Here is a 10,609-nt window from a genome sequence, read left to right on the forward strand (position 1 = left end):
ATGTGCCAGGCTCTGTTTTCTGCACAGGGAGGAGGAAGGGACATGGGTTTCGGTACTATTTGATTTTGCACCAGACAGGTAAGACAGAGGACAAGAGGACAGTCCTTGGTAGAGAGGGACAGGCTGACCGGCCACAGGCTCTCAGCAGCAATTCTCTTGCTGAGTGAAGGACACCTTCTAGAGGTGACCCAGGTAAGTGGGGGGCCTGAGGTGGCTGCCAGGGAGCGGTGCACTTCACAGGGTTTGCAGGCAATTTCAAATAGTAAAGTACTAAAACTGATTCAATGATGGTCTTGTTTTTATTGTCTTTTTACTTTTGCCAATTCCCACCAATTCTAAACAAGATCAGTGATAAAATTCTGCTCCCCAAACACACACACACACACACACACACACACACACACACACACCTCTGTTGCTCTACATTCTAAACAATTGTGGTGGTTACTGTTATTTTATTTTTTTAAAGCTTATTTAGTTACTTTGAAAAAGAGAGAGGGGCAGTAGAGTATGAGTTGGGGAGGGGCAGAGATAGAGAGGGAGAGAGACAATTCCAAGCAGGCTCCATGCTGTCATCATGGAGCCCCACACAGGGCTTGAACTCACAAACCACGAGATCATGACCTGAGCCAAAACCAAAAGTCAGACACTTAACCGACTGAGCCTCCCAGAAACCCCTGTTTAATAATATATATGCAAGCTTCAGTGCAGCACCTTGTAATTACATATCTTTTAATAAACATTGTATTTTCTGTGGAAGCTTATTTGGGAAATTCCCAGTAGCAAAGCAGGACTCCACCCCACATGGACCACACCTTCCACAGACCTGTGGAGCAAGTTCACAGTGGCGGGGAATTGTTCAGCCGGCTCAGTCTCCAGCTCCTCTAGCAGATTCCCAACAAACAGTAACAGCACAGAGTCTGTAGAGAGAAAGACACAGAGCTCAAGCCACTTGTATTCCATCACTGTCTGTGGCCACTTGGGTTATTTGTGATTGAAAGCTTAAACCAGGAGAACAGAGATAGTTAATTGAATCTGAGTATTTTTTTTTCTTTTCAACTGAAGCTTCACCTTTTAAAATAAATGGTTTAAATTTTTTTTAATGTTTGCTTATTTTTGAAGAAAGAGAGACAGAGCATGAGTGGGGGAGGGACAGAGAGAGGGAGTCACAGAATCCGAAACAGACTCCAGGCTCCAAGCTGTTAGCACAGAGCCCAATGCGGGGCTTGAACTCACAAACCATGAGATCATCACTTGAGCTGAAGTCGGTTGCTTAACCAACTGAGACACCCAGGTGCCCCTAAAGTACATGATTTTAAAATGAAAAAAACAGATAAAGAAAACTCACTAATAGTGATCGTGACATGATCATTTCTGAAAGTTACGGCATTAGACAGAAGAGCGAGCCACTGCACTCACCCACCCAGCTTGTGGATTTTTTGCATTGAAGGGATAGAACACATCCATCCTTGGTTCAAATCCCACTGGGTCACTTAGTAACTGTGTGACCTTAGGCAAGCTGCTGAACCACTCTGTTATTCATTGTGTACTAAAACAATCTGTGACCGTTTTCTCAAATGCAATGGGAGACAATGCAGTGTCATTTTCCTAGGTCTTTGTGAGGATTATTAAATGAGCTCATACCTCAAAAGCACTCAGAACAGCGCCTGGCAGGAGGTGAGCTACCATCACACCAGGAGACTGAGGAGCTGAGACAGCCCAGACTCTCCTTTTACAAGAGCTGGAGCCTCAATCTGGCCATTTGCTGGCTTTGGGATTGAACCCAATCTCTTCACGTCCAGAGATGTTGATTTCCTCATCTGAAAAAGGGGAAAATAAGAATCAAGATACCATCATGTTGTGAGCATTAAATTCAAGGAGACAATAGCTGTTAGCACTTCCTGTGGAGGCTGGGGCAGAGCAGATCTTCAGGAGACAAGAGTCACTGTTACTGTGAATGCAAGGAAACAGAGAAGAGGCAGGCTCCACACCTCCGGCCAGTTCCCACTGAAGAAAAAATGAAAGGGACAAAAAGGCCCCATTACATTTGGTAGAGACTTGGAGATTTTCTTTTTCAAAGAATTCCCTGCCTTCAAGTCTTGTTTGGCTCCTTGGCTGGTTAAACATTCTTCCTTAGAGCATTATTGATTTTTCCACATTTTGTAAATAATCTTCTAACGTGATTTATCATGCACAATATTTATAGAAAACTTGACCGGGCTGAATGTTGTTTTTAAGGTTAACTGGTGTTCACCTCCTGACAACTGGCTTTGATAAGAAAAGGCCACTTGTCAGGATTTGGAAAGAGATAAATCACAAAGAGGAATAGTGCTTTTCGGCAGGATCTTTTTTCTTTTCATCTCCAGCAACAGCTCTGTGCTTGAAATACAAGGTTGTAAATCATGCTTCCATGGCTAAGCTGGGCAATTTGCAGGATCTCTTTGGCATTTACAATATTCTCAGTGGTTCCAATAAGCTGTCATAACAAGTTAGTCCGATTTAGACAATATAGTTTCATAGAAATGCAAATGACCTCTTTGGCCTCACGCGCCAAGTTTTGATTCTCAGTAAATGAGAAGAGTAACACTGCAGTTGTTCACAAGGAGGTCTCACAGGTTGAATAGATAGAATTTTACTGCTTTCAGGAAGCTGAGTGGGCAGTCTTGGGGGTTCCTGAGAAGTATAGACTAGATGTAGAGAAGCAGACGTCTCAAGCATCCATCGAGAACAGGCCAGATACCAGGTAGATCCAGGACATGCTGACTGGGTGCTAAACCATTTGCAACTGGGAGCCTGGGCTGCAGAGGAGAAGAGTTCCCTGCTCCAGGAGCACACAGAAAAGACAGACCCCATCTTCCTAGGTCAGGACTGCTGCCTGGCCTCAGTTGGCATCCTCAAACTCACCTCAACTACAAACAGGAATGATAATTCCCACTTTCTGTAGTTGTGATTGCTGGCAAATATGACACTTCCTAGTCATGTGACTTTTGCAAATATCTTTCCTCTCTGGACCTCAGTTTCCTAATATGTAAATGATGTCACACAGCCGGAAGCATGTGGATTAAATAAGATGACAAAGTAAAGGTTTTGGAAGTCAGTTCTTCACCAACAATTGCCATCATTAGCCCTGTGAATAGAGTCTCACATTCACTACGTGACAATTTTATGATTACGGTTATTTCTGCTCTAGTTGGTTCTGAAACAGCCACCACGAATACCCCAGGGGTAGCACAATGCCCAATAGCCCTGAACGGGACCCAAGGAGGTCCGACTGCCTGCTGTGGGGGCCTGGGAGGTTGAATGGGAGAGGAGCCAGCCAGTGCAGACAGACCATGGCCATAGGTGTCTTTAACCCAGGACCCCAGGCAGATGTGTGTAGTGCATGGGGCACTGTGTGTGTATTCAAAGACAGCACCATGACCTGAGATCTCAACATGTGCCCAGCAAATTTTTCCTGCCTGCCGTGGGATTGAATTGTCCAGAAGTTACCACACTGTATTTTCCCTCGGTGGTGCACTGTTATGCCAATCAATCACCCTTGCCACTGGGGTTACAAGTTGCTGTTGGCACCTAGGACCTGCTGACCCCATATGGGTGCTTGGAGGCTGCTTCTCTGCAAGGACACTGATGCTTCAAAGGCCCAGCCCCTGCTGGCCAGGTGGAGACAGAGGAGGCAGCAGGGCCATCCAATTGTAACTGCCGCTCAAACAGCGCCATCAGAAGGCTCATGCGTGGACTCCTGACTTCTGGAGCAGAGCCAGGCTCTCCTGGAAATGAGCTGGGAGCTCGCCTGCTGGCTGTGAAGCATTCAGATCCACAAGTCAAGAACTGCAGCCAGAATGTACAGGGTTCCCTGAGTGCCCTGAGGGCTCCCTAGAATCTGATCTTCCTGATTGGCCCAGACTATTCCATGGAAATGTAAACTAGACACCCCCCTCTCCTGTCTTCCTGTAGCATGAGAAGTCAGAGTCCCTGGGGTCTAGATAGAGATACACTGTGAATTCTCCTCTGCTGCCTGGTCCAAGCTCTGTGACTTCAGGGGAGTGACTCAGCTCTTCTGTGCCCTTATTTTTCCATCTACAAAAGGCTACTGTGTCACTCTGACCCTTTTCCACACAGTAGGAGGAGGTGAGGGCAGGAGAGGGCAGACCCTGGAGGAGATCAGCCCGCATTCATTGCCTCTGTCACAGCATTTACTGGGCAAATGAAGAAGACTCCTGTTTTCATATCGTAAAAAATGGTGGAGTAATATAGTTCCATTAAGTTGTTTTGAAAATAAACCAGGTTGCTTTTTTAATATCCTTTTTAAAAAAATAATAAATAGCTGACCTTTTTATGAACTGCTGTGTTTCCCTTAGCATCTTCTTGGGAAGAGGGGTGTAAGGAGAGGAAAGCTGGGCAGTCAGGACAGGGTAGGGATACAGCTGTCCCACAGCCCCAGTGGCCAGAGTGTCTCCAGCTAACAGGTAGGTGTTGACAGCGAGATATGTGACATGGTGAGAGTGTGGGTGTGGGTGGGTACCCAGGGCACAATGACAAAGAAAAGTCCATATGAGTCAGGCATCCAACCATGACTGGACTGTCCTGGACAAGAAGGCATGACTGACCCCCCAGTACCAGCACCGAATCTTGTTACAACTGACAAGAGTCCAAGTAGAGATGGTCCACGATACACAGAGGCCCTGTGTCCCAGTTTCTGGAGGTTTCTGCAACTGCAGCTGCCCATAAGGTGGAATTAACTGCCCATGCTTGTGCTCATTTGTCTAATTTTATTCAATGGTGGCTAAGTTTCATCACCCCATTGCTTTTCCCATAAACATTCTGGATTGTGTCTAGTTTCCATCTGAAACTATGAATCACGTGGTCCACACCCTACCTTTCTCCAACACGGCAAGGGAAATATTCCTATTGGCAGGATGCATTCCGTCTTATTTCCTAAAAGCATCCTGGTTTATGTCATATCCCTTTTCCAGTCCTTTCTAGAAGATAAAAGTTGGAAAGTGGCCTGATCCTCAGTCCTGGGAGAATGTAACAGAGCTCTTGGGCTTCTGCTGTAATATTTGGTGTCTCTCAATCCAGGGGTGTCACCCATGGTCAGTGACAATCAGTAATGGCAAAGCCTCATAACTTCTAGATGTGAGCCTCTTTATCAGTATGAGGAATGCCAGTCCTAGACTAGGTCTAACTCTTGCACATTTTTTATTAGAATCACACAGTGTTCTTAAAAATTTGAGTTAATGATCAATATTTAAAAAGTGTAAGGTTTTACACAAAGATCTGGGTTTCTAGCTTCTTATGACAAATCAGAGTGTGTAGCAACACTGGCCTCAGTCCAACGTGGCCATCAGCAGCCACACCATGCTCATGGGTGCTGCTGTGATGGATCCAGTAGCCCTGGGACCTCAAATCCACTAAATAGCATCTCTGTAGCCCACCTGTCTTCCACCTAAAGCTATGATCATTCTTCAGCTGAAAGTTGCAGGGGGTCTATCCAGAATTCTCTGGGTCCCTCCCTCTATATGAAGTAGGATGTAGGGAATCTTTCTAATCACAACAGCTTATGACTCCTTGATGCCTCTTCAACAGATGCTCCCTCTTAATTTTCCAGAGGGGAACTCAGTTGTGTATCCATCGGCCATAAGCTTCAGGAGATGCTGGGAGATTCCTTTATCCAGCACATGAACCTGGACAAGTCTGAGCCAATGATGACATGTCCATCCCTCTGGCCAACACCTGAGTCTGGGCAGACATGAGACCCAGGCTGACCACGTGGTGTGAGGGAGAGTGCTAGGTGCTTGTCCTCAAACAGGGAAGCGAGCAATAGTCATCCTGTCCTCTTATCCTCTGATGCTGTTGTACAAAGCTGCTGGGGATCAGGAAAAGCAGGCATGCTTGGGACAAGAGAGAACAAGGAACCTGGGACCTCGGAGGCCTCAATGAATTGCTACATTAGCTAAGCCTGAAATCACCCTACCTGAGACTTCTTAAATGAAATTATTAGCATACTTTGTTGTGTGAACAACTTATATGTTGGCTATCACTTGCAGCCAAAAGCATTAATTCCAGACTTTTGAGTCCTAAATATTTTACTTTGTGGGACAAGAGATGACCCAGAAGCTTTTCAAGTTATTCCCAAGTCTGCAGAGCTTTGGTCTGTTTGCCAAATCAAATCCCCCCAAAAAAGTTCGAGGGGTCAAACTATTCCCCCCACCCATATTGGAAGAGAAAAAAAGTCTTCTAGTTGGCTCTTTCTGGTGGAAGAGTAGGCATACCTTGCCAGGAGCTGATAGTGAGAGATGTAGCTGCTTATACCTGAAGATATTCCAGATGGAATGCCATGGAACAGCTGGCAAAGTCATGTTTGGAGAGAAGGCTTTTGTCTGTTTGTCCATGCTTCAATAGCCTCCCCTCATCTTGAGGTCTAGTGACATCAGGGAGAGGTAGATGGCACAAAGAGGGCCATGGAACACATGGCTGAGCTGCCCAGAGACCTGGTTTCTACACCTGCCATCACCTCCCTGTTTCACATGGGAATGAAGTGGGTGGCAGAGAGGAAGGCAAGAACCCAGGCTGCTACAGTTTCCAACATTCAGAAGCCGCTTCTGAACTACACCAGAAGCAGGATTGGAGACTGGGATGAAACATGATGATGTCACATCACACAGAGCAGCGGCAGCTCCCCATGATTCCCTACAAAAAGTAAAGTCAGAATGCCCAGGGTCTGCAGGCACTTCACCTGAGGGATTCAGCAAGTGTGTGTTGTTTCTTTTATCTCTTATGTTGAAAAGGCATAAGTGATTTTGGTGTGTTAGTGATTCATCTCTGTGTCCCTCAAACAAATTATAATTTTATTTAAAAAAATTTTTTTTCAACGTTTATTTATTTTGGGGACAGAGAGAGACAGAGCATGAATGGGGGAGGGGCAGAGAGAGAGGGAGACACAGAATCGGAAACAGGCTCCAGGCTCTGAGCCATCAGCCCAGAGCCCGACGCGGGGCTCGAACTCACGGAGCGCGAGATCGTGACCTGGCTGAAGTCGGACGCTTAACCGACTGCGCCACCCAGGCGCCCCCAAATTATAATTTTAAATGGTGACCAACTTACAAGAGTTAGGTTGTCATATGGTGAAAACAGCTGGTTCCATAGAATTCAGTGAAAGAAATGTGTTTCCATTCAACTCTAATTCAAGTTAGAGGTGGTGGAGGTGCAGAATGACAGTAGATTGCTTTACTAGGACACTGCATCATTCAATAGATCTATGTAGAGTCATAAAGGACATGAGTGACCTGCTCTGAATGAAGTTTACTGTTGATTTCTTCTCCCTGTAACCCAGCAAACTGATTCACAAAGACACAGAAGGGCAGTAGACATTTTAGCTCCAGGGGATGCTCTGCTCTGCCTGGAAAGGCTGAGTCAACAAGCGAGGCTGGCTTCACCAGGTCTTTGCACCCGCCTGGAACGCATTACGAGAATGTGCCTGGAGGACAGTGCATCCCTGCCCCGACCAATGTCCTTCTCACCTCCTGCCACTGCCACCTCCTTATGGTTGTACATGTCACCTCTGCTTTCCTGTCTCTCCTGCTTCTCTCTTTACAGCCTCTTTGATGTCCTAAAGCTGCTCTCACAAAAGTCCCCTCTGGCTTCCGTGGGTGACCATTTGGCTCATGTCAGTCCTCAGTTTCTCAACCTTCTGGCATTCCTTTGATGTCAAGGACATCAGGCAGTCCGCATACCCCCAGGTTTCTTCCCCTGGTGGCTGATCTCCTGGTCCCCTGTCTCCTGATGTCTTGGTCTCCCCTGAAGTACCTCACATATCCAAACATCGCCATGACTGATCCAACTCCTTACTTCTCACTTGGGCTGCTCCAAATCACCAAAATGAAAGTCACGCTCACTCTTTGCCTGGCCCCATGAAGCACGCAGTTAGTTATACAGGATGTGCATGGAGCGTCCTTACCTTCTGTCCCCCCAACCTTTTATGGATAATCTGTCATCAATCCAGAATTGCCCTTCTTCTCTCTGCCCAGTCTCTCCTGTGCTGCATCTCCACCATCATTCATGGGGACCTCTGTGCAGGACTCCTGGTGGGACGCCTGCTTCAGTTCCAGCCTCTCACACTCACACTGGAAGGTGAAACCACTTTAATATGTAAACGTGGTCTCTTCTTCCCCATCCTCCACCACATACTCCTCAATGAGATGCTGCTGAGGCTTCCCACTGCTTTCAGGAGAAAAACCAAAATCCTAAATGGCCTGGTTAGGTCTGGTACTTTTCCCCTTTCTTTTCCCATCTCTGCTTTCTCCAGCTGTAGCACTAGGGGCTGCCGGCTCCTCCCACAGGGCATCTGCAAGCTATGTACACTGGCCTGATTACACACACATGCTTACACATTTGTACATATATGTACACCAACACACACCTAGCCACACTTACACGCATGCCCCCACATGCTTCCATATACATACATGCATGCGCACCAACTCACACCTATACACCCCTATATACACTTGCAAACTCCTATACATACCCACAAACATGCATGTACACACACACATACACTTACACACATGCCTACACACACTCCTATACATATATCTACACACATCTACACACATACATGCATGCACACCTACACATAGACTCCTATATACACATGTATGTGCACTTAGACACACATACCCACACACTCCTATACACACTTACACATATTCACATACATATACTCTTATACACATGCTTACAAACACATACACATATATCTATACACACGTATATCATGTACTTATACATATATCTATACACACACAAATATGCACTCCTATATACACACTTATACACACAAACACACATTCCTGTATGCATACCTACACACACCTACACATATACACGCCCTCCTATATATACATAAACACATATTCACACATATCTACACACACACACACTCTTATACACACATGCCTACTAACAATACACACATGCCTAGAGACACACATACATATACACACAAATCTATATATATACCTTTCTATACACACACCTACACACACATACATGTACTCCGATACACACATATAGACATGGCCACACACACAAACTAGTTAACTAGTTAACCCTTTTAACTTCTTTAGGTGTTAGTGAAGCTGTGCCCATCTTCACAGAGTAGACCCAAATTCCATGTTATTTGCTCTCAGAGCAAAGCCTCCCTGCATTGTACCTCTTCTCCCTAGAACTTCACACATTTGAAACCTCATATAGGCACGTGGGACACAGTGTCCCTCCAGTAACTGTATGGGAGGCGGTGTCTCCCTCCAGTAACTATAAACCTGTCAGAGCTGGAAACCCATCTGTCTTGTCACCGTAGGTCCCTGGTGGCTGCTACAGGAGTAGGAGGTCAGTAACTGTTCAATGACAGTGAGTTGGTTGAATGAAAGAATGAACAATTTGTTGAATGAATGAACCCCCAACGTGAGCATGGAGGGAAGGAGGAGAAGGTCTGGTCAGCTGGGAAATCCAATGGACAATTATGATGTATATTGCCAACTTGTCTGAGGCATTTACATTTCAGAAAGAGGTCTGTTCAAGTTTAAAAGCAATGGAGGAGGGTTTGCTAGGTTGGCCCCTGCCCCCTGCTGCTTGCAGTTCTTCTGTTCCTGTAAGTGAAATAGAATTCATGACTGCCTTACGATGGCCTTCACCTTTGCTCACCAGACCCCTTCTGCCTGTGTCAAGCTCCGTTTTTCCATCTCCACCATTCTGTCAGCATGGGCACATGCATTCTGGAGGATGCATCAAGGATTCCTGTCCTTCCACACTGTGCTTTCCATTTTTTGTTAACATCAGGGTTCTTAGCTTTCTCAAGCAGGGTTGACAGTAAGATATTATTTTCAAGGCCCACCACTCAGTGTTCCTTCTTGACTTTCCTTCTCCTTGTGTGTCTTTTTGTAAAACATTAAATCCCACTGTCCAAAATACACTAGGGAATGCTTTTAAAGGAATAACACCCACACAAAGATGGTGATTAGAACAAGCACAGAGGAGGGAATGGCAGGAAGAAGCCCATCTGGTCACACTTGTTTTCATCATCCTTTAAAGTGTCCCCATTTTGAGCAAAGTCTCTCACATGTGAAGCATTCAACTTGAATATTCTTGCCTTCTAAAGTAGGAAGGGCAGGGCAGAGACAAAGTGCATGCCTAAGGCTGCCAGGGAATCTGGACCAGGAGGACCAGGGACTGGAAACCACCAAACACCACTTCTCCTGGCTCCTGCAGTGACACTGGGCATGATGCTCATTTTTAGTATCAAGAGAATCATTGTGGGAGTGTGACAAACCACAGTGCCGAGCCCCAGCCTGGACAAAGTAAATTAGACTCACTGTGGGTGAGGCCTGGGCTGGGTGTCCTTGTTCTCTCTCTCCTCTCTCCTCTCTCTCTCTCTCTCTCTCTCTCTCTCTCTCTCACACACACACACACACACACACACACACACACTCACCCAGACCCCCCCTACACACACACACAGCATTGAGAAACAAAAGGCCTGGAACAGTCCAAATATTCAATATACCCTCACTGAACAGACCTGTCACCTCTCTTTCATAGAATAACATAT

This window comes from Herpailurus yagouaroundi, unplaced genomic scaffold (assembly GCF_014898765.1).
Source record: "Herpailurus yagouaroundi ecotype Mexico unplaced genomic scaffold, PumYag 196, whole genome shotgun sequence".
NCBI classification, from domain to species: Eukaryota; Metazoa; Chordata; class Mammalia; order Carnivora; family Felidae; genus Herpailurus; species Herpailurus yagouaroundi.